The 20,133-nt window shown below is 39.4% G+C and overlaps 1 long non-coding RNA gene across 3 annotated transcripts in view; it reads left to right on the plus strand.

The window, feature by feature from the left end:
* The window catches only part of LOC311583451, a 30,188-nt gene extending 12,165 nt beyond the window's left edge, over nucleotides 1–18,023 (plus strand). For 2 of the 3 annotated variants that reach the window (XR_014774520.1, XR_014774522.1), the window contains exons 2-3: nucleotides 6,487–6,620; nucleotides 7,136–9,273. This is a non-coding gene — a long non-coding RNA (uncharacterized lncRNA). Of the gene's footprint in view, nucleotides 1–6,486; nucleotides 6,621–7,135; nucleotides 9,274–14,009; nucleotides 14,108–17,593 lie in introns of those variants that run through there. The other variant, XR_014774521.1, reaches the window with a different exon arrangement.
* The last annotated feature ends 2,110 nt before the right edge of the window (nucleotides 18,024–20,133 follow it).

A 20,133-nucleotide genomic window follows, 5' to 3' on the forward strand; every position in this document is an offset into this window, starting at 1 on the left:
CCTACCAAGATCTAGCCAGTGGACAGGACATTCTCCACAGTTGAGTGGAGAGTGTGGACTGACTTTCACAGGAACTCTGGTGCCCCATCTTTGACCATATTCCCTTGATGAGGAGGCCTGGTGGCACTCTGAGGAAGGATAGCAGGCTACCAAGAAGAGACTTGATACCCTATGAGCATATAGAGGGGTAGAAGGTCCCCCTCAATCACAGACATAGGGGAGGGGAATAGGGTGAAAGCAGGAGGGAGGGAAGGAGGAATGGGAGCATACAAGGAATGGGATAACAAATGTAATATGAATAAATTAATTTTTAAAAGTTAAAGTAAAAAAAAGAAGTCATACACATACAAGAAACATATGGATTGAGCAGTTTGCATTTAAATGTAGCAAAAAAGCTAGGAAACAATGAACAAGGAAAAATGGCATGAATTTAAGGGAGAACATGGGAGGGTTTGGATGGAGGAAAAGGGAGGAAGAAACTGTAATTTTATAAGAATATCTGTGAAAATTAATCTTAAAACAAAAACAAATATAAAACAAATTAGTGAATTTGTGACATAAAAATTATAATCTGACGACCCCTCTCCCTTGGTGGGGAGGCCTGTTGGCACCCAGAGGAAGGGGAAGCACGCTACCAGGACCTGACAGGCTGTGACCATATGGTGGGGGAGGAGGTCCCCTTCTGTCACAGAACTAGGGGAGGGGAATATGGTGAAGGAGGGAGGGAGGGGTGAATTGGAAGATACAAGTGAGGGGATAACAACTGAGAAGTAATTTGAATAAACTACTTAAATAAAAATTTAAAAAAATTATAATCTGTGTACTAGGATAAAAGAAAGTCTTGTTTCGTTTCCTCCAGTGTCCCTCTGACCAGTCTCTGGACACTAACGATCTATACCTGCATCATCCTGAGGAATGTTTTCATGCATTGTGAAACTCCTGCATCATGATTGATTGACTTGGAGTACTTGCATTTTAAGGGACAATTGCTATACTTACACATTTTTCCCTTTTTTTTTCTGCTTTCTCTGAACTTAATTGATTTTTTTTCCTTGATGGCAATTCATTCTCTCTCCTAATGCATCAATTATACTCAATTTATAGCTCTTACTCCAGAGATTACAACATGTTTTAAGCAAATTAAGTCCAGAGTGAAGCATCTCTATTCCACTTTAAATGATGCATTTGTCCTTCCTCCCACTGGCTGTTACTGGATTCTCTCTGTCTCACTTGGTGCTGAAATCTTCAAGTACATTAAGGAATTAGCAACATAGTGCTGGCTTGCAGGTCAGTTCTAAAGAAGGGTGCATTGCTTGCTTTCACCCTTCTTTCTTTTCCCCTTCTCCTCTGTAAAGGAGTCAGTCTGGGAGCCCTGACTCTCTCACACTTGCTCATATAAAGAAAACATCTTTTTTTGAGTGTTGGATCTGCTACAGCCCATCTCCTCATTTTGAACTCTCTAGGGAAATCCTGTTTTCCTTTTATTCTTGATGATAACTCTTGTGAAGATAGAATTATCAACTGCTGATATGCTATTTTCTTTCAGTTTCTTTGCTTGTATGATTTCTGGGCATTGGCACCTGCACATTTGACTTTTATGACAACTCTCCTGACTACTTTGGACATTTTATGTTTCACCCTCTTTCTATCTATCCCTAAGACCTTCATCACATACCCCACACAACCATGTCTGCTCCTTTTACAAACTGTAAGATGGCTTGTGCTCATCTTAAAGGTGAACCTGTATAAATGATTTTGTATATACCATAAGACTGAAGTCTCACCATTCTATTTTTTCAAATTTAGGACATAAAATAATTTTTACAAGGTACATTGTAAATGTTACTTTTATTTCTTCAGATGAAGGGATGAGATGAGAGATGTACCTAAGTTTTGCTAAACACATGGCTTGGGATGAGCCCTGAGCATTTCTATTTATCACTATGCCTAGGCGTGGGAGCTTCTAGCCTCCATGCAATCTAATTTGCTGTGAGCCTAGGCCTGGAAGGCTTCAGATTGCGGCCTCTGTCAGCTAACCTAGGCCTACAATGTTTTCAGCCTTAGAGATTTACTGTTGAATAAACTCACCCTTTCTAGTTCTTTCTGAACTCTTGATATCTGGTTCTACACAGTTGTTCTGACTCAAAACTCCTCTCCTAACTGACTTATTCAAACTGGCTTCTCTCTACTTCTCAGTTAATTTCTCTACTTGTAAAAATGACCTCTGATCTCCACAAACTGAACCACATAAACTCAAGTGAACTCAACTGATCACTGAATTGCATCAAACTGTACTGTACTCTCAAACTCAACTGTACTGTCTCCATGAACTACCTGCTCTCTCTCTCCCTCCCCTCCTCCCTCTCTCCCTCCCCTCCTCCCTCTCTCCCTCCCCTCCTCCCTCTCTCTCTACATTGCTCTTAAATAGCCCTTCTTTCTTGTCTATTCTCTTGAGATTTGGGTGTATCCTATCTCTGACTCATTCTGTCAAATCTTTCTCTGATTGGTCACTTTGTGTCTGCACCTCAAATAGATGTTCTTGTTTGGAGTTAAAAGTGTATGCTAAATTCCAGTGAGTGGCATTAAAGGTGTATACTAAGGGCACATCTCTATTCCAGCCAGATTACACAGACCTGTGCCTTTGGATGTGATCCCTTGCCAGAGCAGTCATGTTACTGGACTAAAATTCTTCTACTGGTAGTTTTATTATTCTCCATTACGATTATGAGGGACCTGCAAGGAATGAGGACTCCACAAAAAGACAAACAGAGTCAACTAACCGAAGACCATGGGGCTCACAGAGACTGAAACACCAACCAAATTGCATGCATGGCCTTGACCTGAGTCCTCTACACATATGTAGCTGATGGCCAACTTGTTCTTCATAAGGGTCACCAAGAAATTAGAGCAGGGACTGTCTTTGACATGCACTCTGCTGCCAGTTTTTTTTTATCACTTCCCCCTAGCTGGGCTGTCTTTTGCGGCCTCAGTCGAAGAGGATGCGCCTAGTTCTGATGTGACTTGAAGGATCTGGGTGGGTCGTTGGGTGGATCCCCTTTTCTGAGGAGAAGGTGGGGAATAGGGAAGAAGGTGGAAAGGGGTCTTTGATAGAGAATGTAAAGGGAATATGAACAAATAAGTATTTTAAACAGATTATGAGTTAGTGATAATGTACAGCTTCTTCTCTCATTAGCCAGTGTAGAGAAGATGTAAGTACTTACTTTAACCTACTGAAATATTCAATGAATCAATATAAACAAGCACATATTCCTGGAGTCACCTTTTTATTTATAGTTACTTTGTTTTTCCATTATACAATTCACTATAATAGTCTAATATTATATCAATATTTTGTAATTTTATATAAACTTTAGAAGCCATGTAAATTTTTGTTTATTTGTTTTTTTCAAGACTGGGTTTCTTTGTGTATTCTTGGCTGTCCTGGACTCACTTTGCAGACCACGTTGGCCTCGAATTTACAGAGAACTGCCTTCCTGTGCCTCCCCGAGTGCAGAGATTACAGGTGTGCACTGCAAAGTCTGGCTAAGCCATGTAAAATATAGTTTAGTAATGTGCAATGTAGTGGTGAATTTGCAAAGCACTTATATCTTTGCTTTTATAATTTCATTACATTTCTTTAGCATGAGTCTCTCTCTCTCTCTCTCTCTCTCTCTCTCTCTCTCTCTCTCTCTCTCTCTTTCACGCACACACATGTGTGTGTATGTATGTATGTGTGTGTGTGTGTGTGTGTGTGTGTGTGTGTGTGTGTTTTATAGCTACCAGCTTAGTGTTTCCATGGGACTTCTGACTCTGAGAACAAGTGGGTCTCTGACTTCTGTGACTGCTCTTGGGACTCCTTCCCTCCAGCTGTTGCCATATCCAACCTTGATATAATAATTTTAGCTTCATCTTTTATTATGTCACATTAGGTAGTTATTTCTGGGAAGCCTGTTCTTTTCCAATGAGAGACAGGGAGCAGATCTGGAAGGAAGAAGAGATTTGGAGAAAATAGAAAGAGTGGAGGGGGCATCTATAAGGATGTATTTCATGAGAAAATAATATATTTTAATAATAATAATAATAACAAGAAGAAGAAGAAGAAGAAGAAGAAGAAGAAGAAGAAGAAGAAGAAGAAGAAGAAGAAGAATGCAGCCATGCTGTGTTGAGAAAAACATAATTCCAGCCCTTTGAAATAGCAAGAAAGGTTAAAAGAGCTCTATTTAATATGAGTTTCAGGGGTTGACTCACTGGAGAAACACTGTGTACCCTAATTGGCAGTGATTTCTCTAGCCACAGTGGGACACTTGCTACCGAGGAAGTCAGCTGCCCAGACATTTGAATCATGGTCTTCCCACTTTAGCCTCCCAGGCTTCAAACTATAAACCTAACTCTAATCCATGGTCATCTGTCGCCAGAATCACTGGCTGCAGAGCAGAAAAGGATCCAAAAAACTCCAACAGCAAAAATAAATGACCTACACACAGCCAAAACCTCATCCTCAATGGGACTCATTTTCAGATTCAGGTCCAGTTCAGCCAGGTATATTTCTTAAGTCGAGTTCAGTTGATTGATAGAACATGAATCTCTTTGGGCATCTCAATGGCAAAGAAATGTGTTTTCTATGGATTTTTTTTGATACCAAACAATAGGGAGAATAAAAAAAATTGGTGGTAGACCTAATTTGCACATCTGCCATGCCTTAAGAGACTTTAACAGCGTCCTCCATGGAAGCATTTCTTATTGCTTATCTGCAGTTGAGTTACCTTCTTGTTTCTCTTCCTCACTCCTAAATTAAGCAACAATAACACTTCTGTGCAGTCGCATAGTGATTAACCTTTAAGAAAAATTCAGGATTGCCTGGTTTCGCCAATAATAATAATGATCTAACAGTTGCAGAGCTAAGGTTTCACCATAATACAGCCATTGAGGCTTTACTATGTGTGGGGGTCAACATGGGCTGTTGACTTGGATAGATGCACCTCAACTAAGAGTCAGACCTCTGTGTGGACCTTAAAGGACACTTCCAACAAAGATTTACCAAGGGGCATGACTCTTTCCCAAGTCAGCGGCACCATTCTTTGCTAGCCTGGGATTCCAGGGACCCAAACCCAAAGCCCTGCTGCCTGCCGCCTTTCCAGCTGCTGTGTGGGTCTGTCCTGTTGCCACTGCTATTGCAGCCATTGTCACTGGTGTCAGAGTCCAGACCTTTGAGCTGTTAGGCTGAAGGCTGCTGGTGGCTCTCCAGGAGTCCCAAGGGTCTTCGGTACCAATGTGAGACATTTGGGTCATCTCATTTCAGGTTTAACCAGCTAGTGGATTCCCATGGGAAATTGCTTAAATGAATTCTCTGCTGCACATTGAGTATCTGTTGATCTTTTTGCTGCTGTTGTTTTGGTTTCCAAGCACATGGCAAAAACAACTTTAATGAAAGGAAGATTTTTGGGGGCTCATGGTTCCAGGAGCGCAGGCCAAGGCTCTGTGTGTTGTTTTGTGACTCTGTCTCCTTCTGCTTCCAAATGCTCCAGTGCTAAACACAGCAGAATGTCTCCTTAACATCAGAGTTTTGAAATCAACATATCTATGCATAGTTTTACTTTTGGTTTTTGGTTTTTTTGTTTTGTTTTGTTTTGTTTTTGAGACAGAGTCTTGCTGTGTAGCCCATATTGTCATGGCAGTTGTTGTATAGACCAGGCTAGCCTGGTAATGGGTTGCTATGTAGCCTGGCTGGCTGCAAATATAACATTTCTATGATCTTATCCTCTCAAGTATTGGTATTACAGAAACGTTTAGTTAGTTTAGATTTGATGTAATATATGTAGACGTACTATGATTTTGTAGGTTTGGTTGCATGTTATAATGTCATATATATTTCAAAGTATTTTTCTAATGTGGCCCATTGTACAGAGATTTCTTCTATAAATACCACAAGGCTTGTATTTCTTTATTTTATTTAAAGATATTAGTATCTTTCTTAAAATTGTTACGTTTAATACATTAACATTTATTATAATCAATATCTATGGTATATCTTAAAATTATATTTTGTGTATTTGATTATCACAACTTTTTTTCAGGAAACAGTTTCTCTGTATATCCTTTGCTGTCCTGGAATCATTGTGTAGACCAGGTTGGCCTTGAACTCACAGAGATCTGCCTGCCTCTGCCTCCCCGAGTGCTGGGATTACAAGCATGCAGCATTGTGCTCAGCAATGATCACATTTTTAAAAGCACATCTTTGTCCTTTATTATTTATTGGTTCGATTTTGCCAAAGTTTACTTTTAATATTTTTTAATTTTTGTGAAAGGTGTTTACACATATTTTGACATTCATTCCTGATAATATAATTCTTATATTCTACAAAGGACCTACCATTCTTAATAAAGGCTTTAATAATGACATTCCTGTCCAGCTCAGACCCTGACCATGTCCTGATCATTTCTCCCTACTGCATGTTCCACTCTGCTGCACATGGTGTCATAATCCAGTCTGAGGGCTGCCCTTTGAGTTCCCGAGCCTGTCACAGTCACTAAGGTCAGGAGAGGCTCTCAGCTCACACACAGAGAGAGAGCAGGAAGAGTATGGCTGCAATGTGCTCTCCACCACCTGGCTGGTACAACACGTGAGTAGTCGAGGACCTTTCAGGGCAAAGGGCTGAGGACAGGCTGATGCTCCACCCCTGTTCATGATTTCAAATCACTCCTACCTCCATGAACTAAACCGCATTGTTAGTGTTGGGATTTCGTCTTCGCCAACGTTGGGTGGGGTGCATTGATGTTTTGGGGAAACCACAGTGTAAAAATGCTATCTCTGGCTATTGAACACGCTAATCTAGGTAAACTTTTGAAACCTGACTCCATACCACTGTCCCTGTCTTCTGCTGAGAACAGACACAGCTAAAAGTCCAGCTACATCTGGGCAAAGGAGTCCGGTTCCTTTTTTCTCACCTTTTTCCACCAGCCTTCGAGGATACCTATGCCTTTATTTCTGACATCAAATATATTGAATGATTATAGGAACTATAGAATGCTTAAATATCTATATTTGCTAATTGGTATTGCATGTCTGCACTAATCTGTTTTTCTTAGTTTGCTGTTGTTTAGTTTTGTTTTTATTTTTGCTTTTTTTTTTCTCTAGAAACTATGTAACTCTGTCTGTCCTGGCACTCTCTATGTGGAACAGGATGACCCTGAACTCACAGAGATATGCTTCCTCTGCCTCCAAACTGCAGGAATTGAAGATGTGAGCCAGCATGCCTAGTGAACAGGTTTTTGTTTTTGTTTTTGTTTTTTGTTAATTTCTTTCTGGTTTTTATTTTTTGTTTGTTTGTTTGTTTTGTTGTTGTTCAGCAAACAATGTTGAGATAAACTACCCCTACAAATAGGAATGGTTGACTGTCTAGATTCAACAACCAATTTTGTCATCCAGTACTAAACATTTTAAAAATTAAACAAAAACAGCTGAAGAAAAATTGGACTTTGTTTCTGCCTCTGCAATTATCCCTTGGGTCTGCAGAGGAGAAAATTCATATTCAATGACACTACTCTGTATCACAACTTACCTATAGTTTTTATGTCTCTCTACATTAATAAATTAGACTACTTTTGTTAAACTCTATATTACACACACTATAGAATGTATTATGATATGACTAGTTTGACCATATTAATTTTAAAGGAAATGCCCTTCAAATCTGCCATTTGTACACATCACCCATAGTCTGTCTTCAACAATGTTGGGGTAAAAGACGACGAAAGCCACAGACCTCATATCAACTACTCTCGTGTCCTTCCCTTTAATATGTAACTCTTCCAGCTTACCAAGGCATCACTACATCAGAATCTAAACCCTGAGTGTAGACGCCCACACACTGCTCTTTGTTCAGAAGCCCCGAGCAGTGTGAGAAGGGCACCACTGCAACATCTCATGAGCTCCTTTTGTCTAGTTCTGATTTACACATGTCGTCTGAGGTCTCACCAGTCTGAAGAGCAGGCATCAACCTGGGTGCCATCAGCCGAAGAAACTCCACTCCGGAGGCTCATCAGTCGCTTCCCTTTAATATGTAGTCAGCTCAGTAACATGGGCCACATGCTTAAATATGGTGGTAGTACACAGATGCAGAAGATGCTTAGCTCTACTGTAGAAGAATGTCACTGACATCTGCTTGTGCTGACAAACATCGTTTCTCTGCATGTTTGCCTCACGTGATCATCGGATGTTGCTTAATAGAACTGGTGTTTTCCTGTTGATTTAGATTTAGCTTGAATTGTGCTAGGGATAATCATGTGGAGACCTGAAGCACAACCTACAAAGACACTCATAAGGCTTCCATGGGACGACTGCATCCCACAGAAACTCTCCTGTCCCCCTCTAGCCTACACCCTGAGGCTGGACACTCAATGAGCCCCAGTTCATCTCTGAGGCTGCGTTGGTCACTGCCCCACTCCCAAGACTGCACAAACCATTGTGTTTCAGAATCTAAGGCTGTGTTGGTCATTCCCTACACTCTGAGACTGCACTGGTCATGCTTCTCTGAGACTATGAGGCTTACTTTTTCCCACAGCGTGGTCTCTTCCCGATGTATACAGGGTGTTTCTCTTACCCTGGTCACTATTCTAGAGACACAGAAGAACATTTGCCAAAACCTTTTTGCCACATTCAGCATTCACTGCTTATCTACAATTCAGACAAACGCTATGATTTCCACACTTAGCCTAAGAGCACTGGTGGGGCAATCTTCCTTCAGAGTCTCAGGGGGAGGAAGTGGAGCAAAGCTGTGTGTTCAGTTCTCAAGTTCTATTCTGCCTGTCACTTCCCTGCACCAGATCTTGGCCTAGGCTAGAGGATTTTACATTAGCCCAGCCTGTATCCTGGATCTCCTCTTTTCTCTCTCTGTGAGGCTTGATGAAAGCAATAGAGGCATCATTACACAATTTCTGCCCAACTTATTTCTGAATCTATTTTATGTCTCAGATTTGGATACTTTGCTAGTCCTTTTTGTCCCACAGCTCTGCTGTGTCTAGACGTGACTGGATCAGTGTTGAAGTATAAGAGAGACAGTATGTTAGGTTGTTAAATGATATGAATTATTATCTTATAGTGTACTCTCCTATACCTTTTGCTAAAAATTACCCACAATGAATTTTTTCAGATGCCCTCAAAGTGGATGATCAATGATTATTTCTTTTTCATTGAATGGTTACAGCAAAAATGACAGTACTGAAGCACCCACCATCTATTTTGGCATTATGTCTTCCACCAGAGCAAACCCACTTGAACACCAATTGTGTGACTCCCTTTTCTGGCCTCTTTGGGAACAAGTATACATGTGCCACCCATATTCATACACACACACACACACACACACACACACACACACACACACACACACACCATACACCACATGCACATTCACACACAAAGACACACATCACATGAACATGCACACAGCAGAACACAAAGAAACAAGGTGGAAAGCAATGACGGAATGTATTCAGTTTGACTTCTGGCCCCGTCCCACATACTTATGCACACATGCGGACAGACAAAGAACATGAAAGACATGTATGTTGAAAAAACAAGATATGATCCTGTAATTCAAGACCATGCAAGTTAATCTTCTAATCTCTTCTAACCATTTTAAAATTCAGTTATTTGATGGAGATAACCCATGCCATTGGACTAGAGCCACTTTCAGACATACCACTGATAAGCCTCAAAAAATTGAAAGAAGTCTACTAAGCATCTTTGCTGTTTGTAACAGGTTCATTGGCAAAATATGCGCTGTATCACAGAAGAGGGGATATTAAATATTGTTTCAGAGAGTGATTTGATCTCTTTGTTTTAAGAAATAACTGCCTTCATCTCAGACTCAATTGTGAAACGAATCACCCTCCTACATGACTCCAGAACCTCGGTCTTCTTTACTTAAGCAATTATTGCACAACTACTGCATTGCAGGCATTTCATCTATTGGGCCAGACCAAGGAAGGCATGGCTTCAGCCACGGCAAGCGGCTCACTGTAGGATGAAGCAAAGAGAAAGAGCTGTCCCCAGGAACCTAATGGACAGAGCCTAGTGCTCTACCAAGTGCTGAAGGGAGGCACCACAGCAGCAGGACAAAACAGATTAGTACAAGTGGGTTGTGGGGATGTGAAGTGATGGGCTTTACCATAGATATGTGCTATGAGAGAGTGACTTCCAGCTCAGAAGGATGCAATTGTATGCATAGGAAAGATGTAGAACTTAGCACCAGCTGAAAATGTATACAAATGTAACATTCCTCTACATGGAGCTTGCATTAAAGTTTCAAAGGAAGAAACAAGTACATTGACACAGGCAAAAATACAAACACATTCATACATGTAAGAACATCCTTGACAGATTTTGACAGGAAAAAAATTGACTTATTTCTATTAGATATATTATGATGGGTAAAGCACCCATGGTCCCACAAACACACGTGTAAAGCACATATATGAACATACACATAAACATAGCACTTGTAGACACATACATGTAAAGCACTCACATGAATACACACATAAACAAAGCACTTGTAAACACACACACATAAAGCACTCACATGAACATACACATAGCACTCATAAACACAGACACAGAAATTGCACAACAGGTAAAGAGAATTTGCAACTGTTGCATGAGGCAAGGTGCTACTTAGCTTCGGTGGCTGCGGCGTCATTTATGCACACGGGTTTAGGACGAAACTAGTGTGTTTCACAAGTGACTGTGAAGTTAGCACATGCATGTTCTCATGAGCTCCAGAGGATTTATACACCGGTGACTTTTACTGACTTCTCTCTGAGTGATGTAGTCCCAGGACACCGTGCTCTACAGGAACTCCAGAGTCTGATTTACTTTCCACATTCTGAGATAAATGTGCAGTTTATAGAGTACAGGGTGTGCTCCGGTGGGATACTGTTCTCTGCCAGTGGAAGAAAGTCAGTTGGACAATGTAAAGTAAGTTCTGGGTATCTCATCCTGCATGTGAGTTCTGAGAGCTGCTGACACTAAACCTGCCCAGTTACAACAGTTTTTAAAGACCTTCAGTTTCTGTCCTAAGTTTCTTATGTCCTGAATTCACAGAGAAGGGCTGGGTCTCTGGCTGATATCACATAGTCCAACAGATGTAGTTAAGGTAACTAAATATCAGAATTTTTCATACTGTAAAAACACAATGTGGTCTTTTGTAATTTCTGCACTTCAGTTGTTTAAAGTTACCATTCAAAATGAAGTTCAGTATATTGTGTAAACAGAAACATGTGAGATTCTGGTTTGTAGAAAGACAGAAAGTAAAATTTGATTAAATTAACAATGAAATAATAACATTTAGCTTCATCTGAGTAAATCAGTATTCCATTTTGTTGATTGCATAAAAAAAGATTCACACAGTAGGATATAATTTTGAAAGTGTTAAAATTTGCATTCATTAGCACTCCAGAGGCTAATCAAGGCATTTCCAATTAGGACCCACTCCAGCTGTACTCAGCCACGATGGCAGCGGTTTACATGGATAGGGAGACAATTTACACTGCACCAAGTTATCCTGGATCTGCTTCCATCTAGAAACTTCTAGCTGCCGACGCCTTATCATCTGTCTTGAAGCTGAGTCTCTGTGTGTATTCAGGAGATGGTGAGGCTCACTGACTACAACATTTTATAGAAAACTTTGTTCAGTGCTCTCTGATAACGTGGCTAACCAAGTGGAGAATTCTGTGACTGGGCTTGACGAAGAACATAGACTTTGAAGGATTAGTCAATAAACTCACTGAACAAAACCAAAACCCACAGCAATCAGCATCAAGAGAAATGATGAGAAAGGTGGAAGAAATGTATGTCCCAGTGTCACTAGTACTGCTTTAAGTGTCAAGTTTGACTCCTGTTCTAGAAGCCTCCTGGACGCAGCCGCTCCCTGTGAGTCTAGCCACTTGTGGAGCTATCAGGGTGCCAGGAAGGATATCCTGGGCCCATAGCTCAAAAGTCAAGCTTTGGAGGTCAAAAGAAACAAGCTAGTGGAAGGGTAACAAATTGATGTTCTTGTTAATCTTTTCGGATAGTGTGTGTGTGTGTGTGTGTGTGTGTGTGTGTGTGTGTGTGTGTGTGCACGCACGCGCACGCGCGCGCATCAGAGTTTCTCAGTGTAGCCTTGGCTATCCTGGACTGGATTCATAGACCAGGCTGGCCTTGAACTCTCAAAGATCCTCCTGCATCTGCCTCCCTAAGTACAGGCATTAAAGGCTTGCACCACTACCACCTGGCTGTGTTTTGACTTCTGAAACAAAATCTCAAGCTTATAGCCCAGCTAGCCTGAAGTTTACTCTGTAGCTGAGTTGGCCTGAACCCATGTTAGGTTTTTTGTTTTTGTTGTTGTTGTTGTTGTTTTGGTTTGGTTTGGTTTGGTTTATTTTATTTTATTTATTTATTTTTGGTTTTTTGGTGTTTGTTTGTTTGTTTGTTTGTTTGTTTGCTTCAATATCCCAAGTGCTAGAATTATAAGCATGGGCCATTGTATGTAATTAATTTAATATTAGTGAATATTTGTGAACATTTAGGTATTGTATTTTTATTATTTATATTAGCTAGTTTTTTTTTTAAGATAAATTGAAAACTGGTTTCTTTCTATTAGATATATTTCCTATTTTCTCTGAGTAGCCCTGATTTTCCTGGAACTCATTTTGTAGACCAGGATGGATTAGAACTCAGAGATCCCCCCTGGCCCAATGCGGGGATTAAGATGTGTGCCACCACTGCCCAGCTTAGCTGTATCCTTTTCTGAGAACCAGAAACTGTTTTGGTGGGAATGAATGGACAAGATGATTGGCTTAAGTCAATTTTTCAGTTTGAAATCCTGAAATTATTTAGGAAATTATCAGAATTATTGAAAGAAGCCAGTATTAGAGCCATACTCTGCGAAGATGTCTGCATAGCATATCTGGAATAAAGTTCCATCTGTCGGAAGCTTGTGGTTGCCAAAGCCTGTGAAATATCAATGGGAAGTGGCTTCCTAGTTCCCAAGGCCTTTACCATGAGGAACGAAATGCCCTGTTACCAGATAGTGATGTCCACACAGTACAATGAAGTGGACAAATGTCAGGCAGCCAAATTGCCTAGAATTCAAAACATCAAACTAATCGTTCAGAATAATTAAACAAGCAAACAAAAAAAGCAAAGGAAGTTGATGATTCAATTTGCTAATTTTGCCAAGGAACTAGACTTAAATTTTATACATAGCCATGAAGCAATGAAGGCCAGACATCTTGAAAATAATCTCAAGTGTAATGCTTTGGGATAGCAGCTATCACTAGAGCATCCATTAGGAAGGCATTTAGAAAGACTGAGCATGGTTGAGACATGATGTGATACTAAGCTAGAATTATGCCTTCAAGTTGTAGAAGGGAAGAAATCCACATTACCAGAAACATATCTACAGTCAGTAAGTCATCAAACATCAGATACAAACACTGGACCAAAATAGATTCTGCCTTCAAAAAATTGTCCTAGTAAGGAAGAGGTTGATTTCAATATTATAAGCCAGATTATAGAGGATAAAATATGGCAGTTGTAATATGTTCACAATTTCATATATGCACACAGTAGATCATACAAAGACCATACATGACATTCATGTGTGACATAGTAATATTCCCATTGGTAACAGACTGTACACATGATAATGGTTGTAAAAAAAAAAACAAATAGAATATCCTGGCAATATCATGTTTGATGAAGGAACCTGAGCCCCTGTTTCTCAGATAAACCCTTTACCAGCAACACGTGGCTGTTTATTATTTTCATATAAATAATATTTACATTTGTATAGACATTAGTTACCAATATATCCTTAAGATGAAAATGACTGAAATTATCAGCTGTCAGTAAAAGATAGCTTTGAGCTCAAGATGATTATTTTTCCTGGATTCCCAAATTAAGCTGAAAATTAATAATGCCACTTATTTCCATAATAATTTCATTCTATCTTTTCTTTTCCTAGAAACTATGAAAAAGATAATAAGTTACTATAAAAGCTTTTGGAAGAATGAGATAAAAGTCATAATAAATTAATCCTGGTATTCCTGAAACACAATGAAAGTAAGCAGTATATACCTGTTTCACTGTTATAATAAAGAGACTGTCTGAAAAAATATCAAATAACCATCTTGGATTATAAATAAGGCATCTGCCTGTGCATCATGGCACAAATGGATAGCTCACAAAATCTCCTCTGGCTTTATTAGATATATTTTCACTCAAAATGAAGTCTCTGTGCTGTAATTCACATTCCAGACAGCTGCACTTGGCCTTCTTTACAAAATAAACCATGAGAAAATGACGATAACAAAATCAGAGATGGGGAATATATCATCTCACACAGGCAGAGTCAGTTACTCTTGTCTTTGTTTGCAAAACACTATGGCAATGACAGCCGTGCTCACCACCATGTGACACAACAGCCATGGGTGCCATTGCTTGAGAAAATTATTCTCTGGAGAACGCAGGGAGTGAAAACTGACGATTAAGACACTATTTTAACGCACCTATTCTTGAAGGGCCTAGCACTAGTTTTGGAATAAGTAGTCAACTACTTATTTAATTGGAGCAGAAGAGCAATACAGCATTTAATCTTTATAAAAATATTCATATACAATTAGTTGTGAATATTTTCCCTTAGTTCTAAAAAGAAAACTTCTTTATCCATTCTTCGGTTGAGGGACATCTAGGCTGTTTCCAGATTCTGGTTATTACGAAGAAAGTTGCTATGAACATGGTTGAGCGAATGTCCTTGTTGTGTGGTGGAGCATCTTTCTGTTATGTGCCCAGAAATGGTATGGCTGGGTCTTGAGGTAGAGAAATACCAAGTTTTCTGAGAAAGCATCAGATTGATTTGCAAAGTAGTTGTACAAGTTTGCACTCCCACTAGCAGTGAATGAATGTTGCCCTTTCTCCACATCCTCATCAGAATGTGCTATAACTTGAGTTTTTTTTTATCTTAGTCATTCTGGTAGATGTAAGATGGAGTCTTACAGTCATTTTGATTTGCATTCCCCTGATTATGGAGGACATTTAGCATTTCTTTAAATGTCTCTCGGCCATTGGAGATTTCTCTGTTGAGAATTATGTTTAGCTCTGTGCCCCATCTTTTTAATTGGGTTATTTTGTTTGTTGGCGGGGTTTGTTTGTTTGTTTAACTCTTTATATATTTCTAATATTTTAAAAACTGTGGTATATTTATGCAATAGAAAACCATTAAATAGCCATTAAAAACAAGGATAGCATGAAATTTGCAGGCAAATGTGGATGTAACTAGAAAAGATCATCATCAGTGAGGTAACTCAGATCTAGAAAGAAACACATAGTTTGTACTCACTTATAAGCAGATTTTAGCCATTTAGGACAGGATATCTATACTACAATGCACATAAATAAAAAGCAGACAAATAAAAAGGAAGACACAAGGGAAGATGCTTCAGTCTTACACAGAAGAGCAAATAGAATAGATTGAGGTAGTGGTTGAAGAGAAGAATAAGGTAAGAGAGGAAACACAGAGAGATATGGGTGGGGACAGGAAGAAAGGAGAAACCACGGGCAGAGGCATCTCTGTGACATGCTGGAGACCTAAGTCAGTGTAGGCTCCCAGGGACATATGAAAGGGACTCTAACAAAGACTCCTAGTAGTAGGTATCGTAGAGACTGAAGAGGACACCCTCTAACTAGACAAGGCTCCTAGTAGAGGGAGGGGAACACCAACCCACCCACAAAATCTTTGATCCGAAATTCACCCTGACTACAGAATGTGCAGGGATAAAGATAGACCAGACAGAACAGATATTGCAGTAATATCCAGCCAATACCTGATTCAACCCAAGGCCCACCCCAACCCCTGACACTATTAATGATGCTCTGCCAAAGGAGCCTATCAGAGTTGTCCTCTGAGAGACTCCATCCAGCAGCAATTCAAAACAGATGCTAAAGCTCACAGCCAAAGATTGGGTGAAGCTTACAGAGTATATTAGAAAAGTGGGGGTTGGTGAAGACAGAAGGACCTAGAGGTGACAAGAGCTCCACGAAATGACTAACAGAGCCAACTGACCAAGGCCAAGATGGGCCCTGAAGTCTGAAGCATCAACCAAGGACCATGCATGTACTGGACCTAGGTCTCTACACAGATGAAGCCAGTGAGTAGTTTAGACTCCACATGATTCCAATAGTAAGGGAAGTAGGTGCTGTCTCTGACATGGACTCTGTTGTGTTCTTTTCGATGACTTTCCCTGGTGGGACTGCCTAGCCAGGCCACAGGGGAAGAAAATGAAGTCAGTTATGATGGGACTTGATGAGCTGAGGTGGGTAAGTAGGGGAGGCTCCCCTTTTCTATGGAATAGGGAAGGGGGAGTTAGGGAGTAAGAGTGGGACTGGGGGCTACACCCATCATGTAAAGTAAATAAACAATAGTTTTTTAAAAAAAGAAAACTTCTAGTTTTTTAGTTTATTAGGTTTTTTGTTTTTGTTTTTGTTTTTAGTTTCTAATACCTTTTTGTTATTCGAAATTTTCATGCATGTATGCAATGTGTCTTGACCATATTCACCTCTGGGTCTATCCCTTCAAATTCCTCAGACTCCTCCAACACTTCTTCATCTTCAACTGCATTTTCTCTCTGTGTGTCTGTGTCTCTGTCTGTTTCCCTGTCTCTGTCTCTGTCTGTCTGTCTGTCTGTCTGTCTGTCTGTCTGTCTGCCTGCCTGTCTGTCTGTCTGCCTGCCTGCCTGCCTGCCTGTCTGTCTGTCTGTCTATAAGCCAATGAGTACAAATTAGTGCTGCCATATGTGTATAGGTGTTGTGTCATCCACTTGGACATGTCCCAACTGTGTCCATCTTTCCCCTCAAAACTGACTCTCTCTCTCCAAGAAACCATTAACCAGCAGCATCCCTTCAGCCAGGGGTGTAGTCTCTGGAACCGCTTCTTTCTTCAAGCTAGAATTTTTTAACTAGCTTGATCTGGTGCAAGTCTGTGTTGGTAACCACAGCTGCCGTGTGTGTGTGTGTGTGTGTGTGTGTGTGTGTGTGTGTGTGTGTGTGTGTGTGTGTGCAATAGACATGTTGTCTACAAAACCAGTATTTCATAGCACACTTCTAACTCTTCTGTTGTTTTCTGTTGTCTTTCCTGAACCTCTAAGTGATCTCGTGAGTGTTGTCTTCGTGGCTGAGGACTCAGTCACTGAATCCCTGCACTTTAAACAGTTATAAGCCTCTGCGTTAAGTACAACAATCTGCAATAAGAAATTTCTCTGACAAAGGTTGAGAGCAGCAAAGAGTATAAACATAAATATTTAGAAGTCGCTTCAATACATGATGGTTTAGAAAAACAATAGGTTCTTGTCTACCATCTATGATTTCTCTAGCTATTGCTTTGAGCCATGTTTACTTTGGTCCCTCCTTTGGGAGACTCACAGCCAATCATTGGGAGTTAGTGATCCCAGTGAATATTTTTACCACAACTACATCTCACTCTGCAGTTCTTTATTATGGCACACAGGATTTAGTGCTGTGTATAATTGTTGATATCTTTTGTTTGTGTCCCAGGTGCTTCCATAGTCTCTTCCAGCACTATGAACGCCAGCAATCTGAGAGAGTTTTTCACCAGTTAGAGATTGATTTCTTAAGGTCCCATAACAGAAGTCTGTGGTGTATGACAGTCTAGCCATGGTGGCCAGTCATCAGCCATGGTAATATCCTGTAGTGTTTTGTGCCTCTCTGGCTTTAATGACCATTAACCCATAGGGAGGCAAACTGTGACTGGCAGCAAGATTTTTATTTTATAAACCATGATCTCCAGCATTCTGATTTCATTCATGATTAAAATATGCTGCCAAGTCTAATGTCTTATTTGTGCCATCTCCTCCATGCAGATTTTAAAAGATTATAGAATCTCTACCTAAGATATTTGTAAAGATCGGCTAGCAACATTTTTATTTCCCTCTTAATTTGACAAGTTATAAAGCCGAGCTATGTATTTCACTCATTTCTCTTATTTGTTGATGAAATATTTCATTACTAAAATGTATTTGAAGTGTCATGATTGTCCAAATAAAGCAAATACTATGAGTGATTGTTTTATTTCATTTGGAGAAAATTTTGTGCCTTTCAGAAAAGGGACCACTGAAGTGTCTGTCCCCAACGTGTAGGTAAAAGTTCACTAAGCGCGGCGTGTAAAGTAATCCCTACTAATGGGAAAGTATGTGACCATCAAGCTATCCTAACTCAGTGCAGTGGGTCATAGGCAATATAAGACAAGAGAGTAGAGGGAGGATTTACTGGGAAGAAAGACAATCCTCAATGGGAAAGAGTGAAGGTAAAGGTTATGTACGATAGAGGAGAATAGGGCAAATTATTCTAAATTCTAAACTAAAATCCATTATACAAATACACGAAACTGTCAAAGAATAAATGAAAAGCTATGTTGTGAAACTTAAATTCAATAATCTTTAGTTTATAATTGAAGTCTGAGTACACAGTTCTCTTGGATATAAATTAAAACCTGGCATGCGAATAGACGTTTCTCTTCTTCATAACCCTGAAAAAAGGCACATCTTCTGGCTTTCTTAATATAATTGTTAGTGTGTGTGAGGCTGACGCTGATATCCTCCAATGGAAGAGGTAGCGACAGTGAAGAAGGCCATATGTAACACTTGGAGGGAAAACCCAGCCAGGGAGGCTGACTTCATTTTATGCATGTATCAAAATTACCCACGCTGGGGAAAAGCATAGTGTTCTAATAAAGACAAACTGTGCTTAATGTCAGTTTTGCTAATGCTTTTTGCAATTCAAAAATGCTGCTTTTGTATTAAAACAGTTGGCAGAATATTAGACAGTGCTTAGGGCGACAGCAATAGGCAGCCTACAGAAGGCAAGGCCTGCAGAGAATTCAGAAAGGATGGAATGTGTAACCTTTGATTGAGAAATTGTTTGAAGTGGTGGAGAAAGATTGTTTTAAAGAACATTAATTATAACCTGAATTCACTATAGTTCATAAGAAACATTACTTTGTATCAGAAAAAAAAAAGAGAACATATTTCCTAGAAAATCTGCTTTTGTATATATTCAAACAGGGCTCTAGGCTGGCTTTATTCAAGCCAAAAATCTTACAAGTAGTAAAAATATTTGGCTAATCAAAGTGAATTACTGTTATTAGACAAGCTTCTCAATTAAGTTAATTGGAGAAATTCATACCCTGAGATGTATACCAGGACACTGACATTTTAAAGCACTACTAGCTGTGAAATAAAAACTAAAGAAATATATAAAACATTTGCACATGCAGTGTTGTCTATAAAAGAAAATAAGATGAGGCAGATATATATTTGTAAGATATTTTGGACAAACAGTTTTTTGTACTCAAATTTAAAAATAATGAGAAAACTTTCATAGGCAGCAGATTGGAAGCCCTGCATTTACAGCCATTCCATGTCTGAAGCCAAAGGAATCACAATCTTTTCTACTGTCAAGAAAGTGATCACAAAATGATCTGTATCTTCTATTATTTTCATACGCAAAATTGTGTTTCAAATTGGATACATATGGGACACCAAAATTCTATGCCAATTTTATGAGCACAGGACTTTAAGACTCTATAACAAAGAAGAAAGGGATGAATGACAGACACTGACCTCATTGTGGGCTGCAAGAAGTTTGTTTGGTGTTTTTCATCAGAAAGAACAAATCATTCATTTTTCTCCCGTCTCATTTTATCTTTTCATATTGCATCCATTAGCAAACTTGTATCATTTAACATGTCATAACCATAGCAAATACATCATTCTAATCAATGGAATCATGTATAAACCTGTTCAATTTGACATCAGCAAAACTGAGAAACAATCAAGTGACTAACATTAAAATGCATGTATTGAAAAATAAATTTTCATTAATTTTATATTAATTTCTATATTCATTTAATGGAAGTAGCAGTTTCAAATTTCAAAGTAATTTCATTTAATGCATTTGATTTTCTGAAACACATTATGGCTGTGAGCCTTTGATCAATAAGCACAAAACAAATATTCATCTGAATTCTTTATCAAAAGCCAATTAAAGGTTCTGAAGACGTTTCCCCAACAGAAAAG

This window comes from Acomys minous (genome assembly GCF_964271855.1).
Source record: "Acomys minous genome assembly, chromosome: 14".
NCBI lineage: Eukaryota > Metazoa > Chordata > Mammalia > Rodentia > Muridae > Acomys > Acomys minous.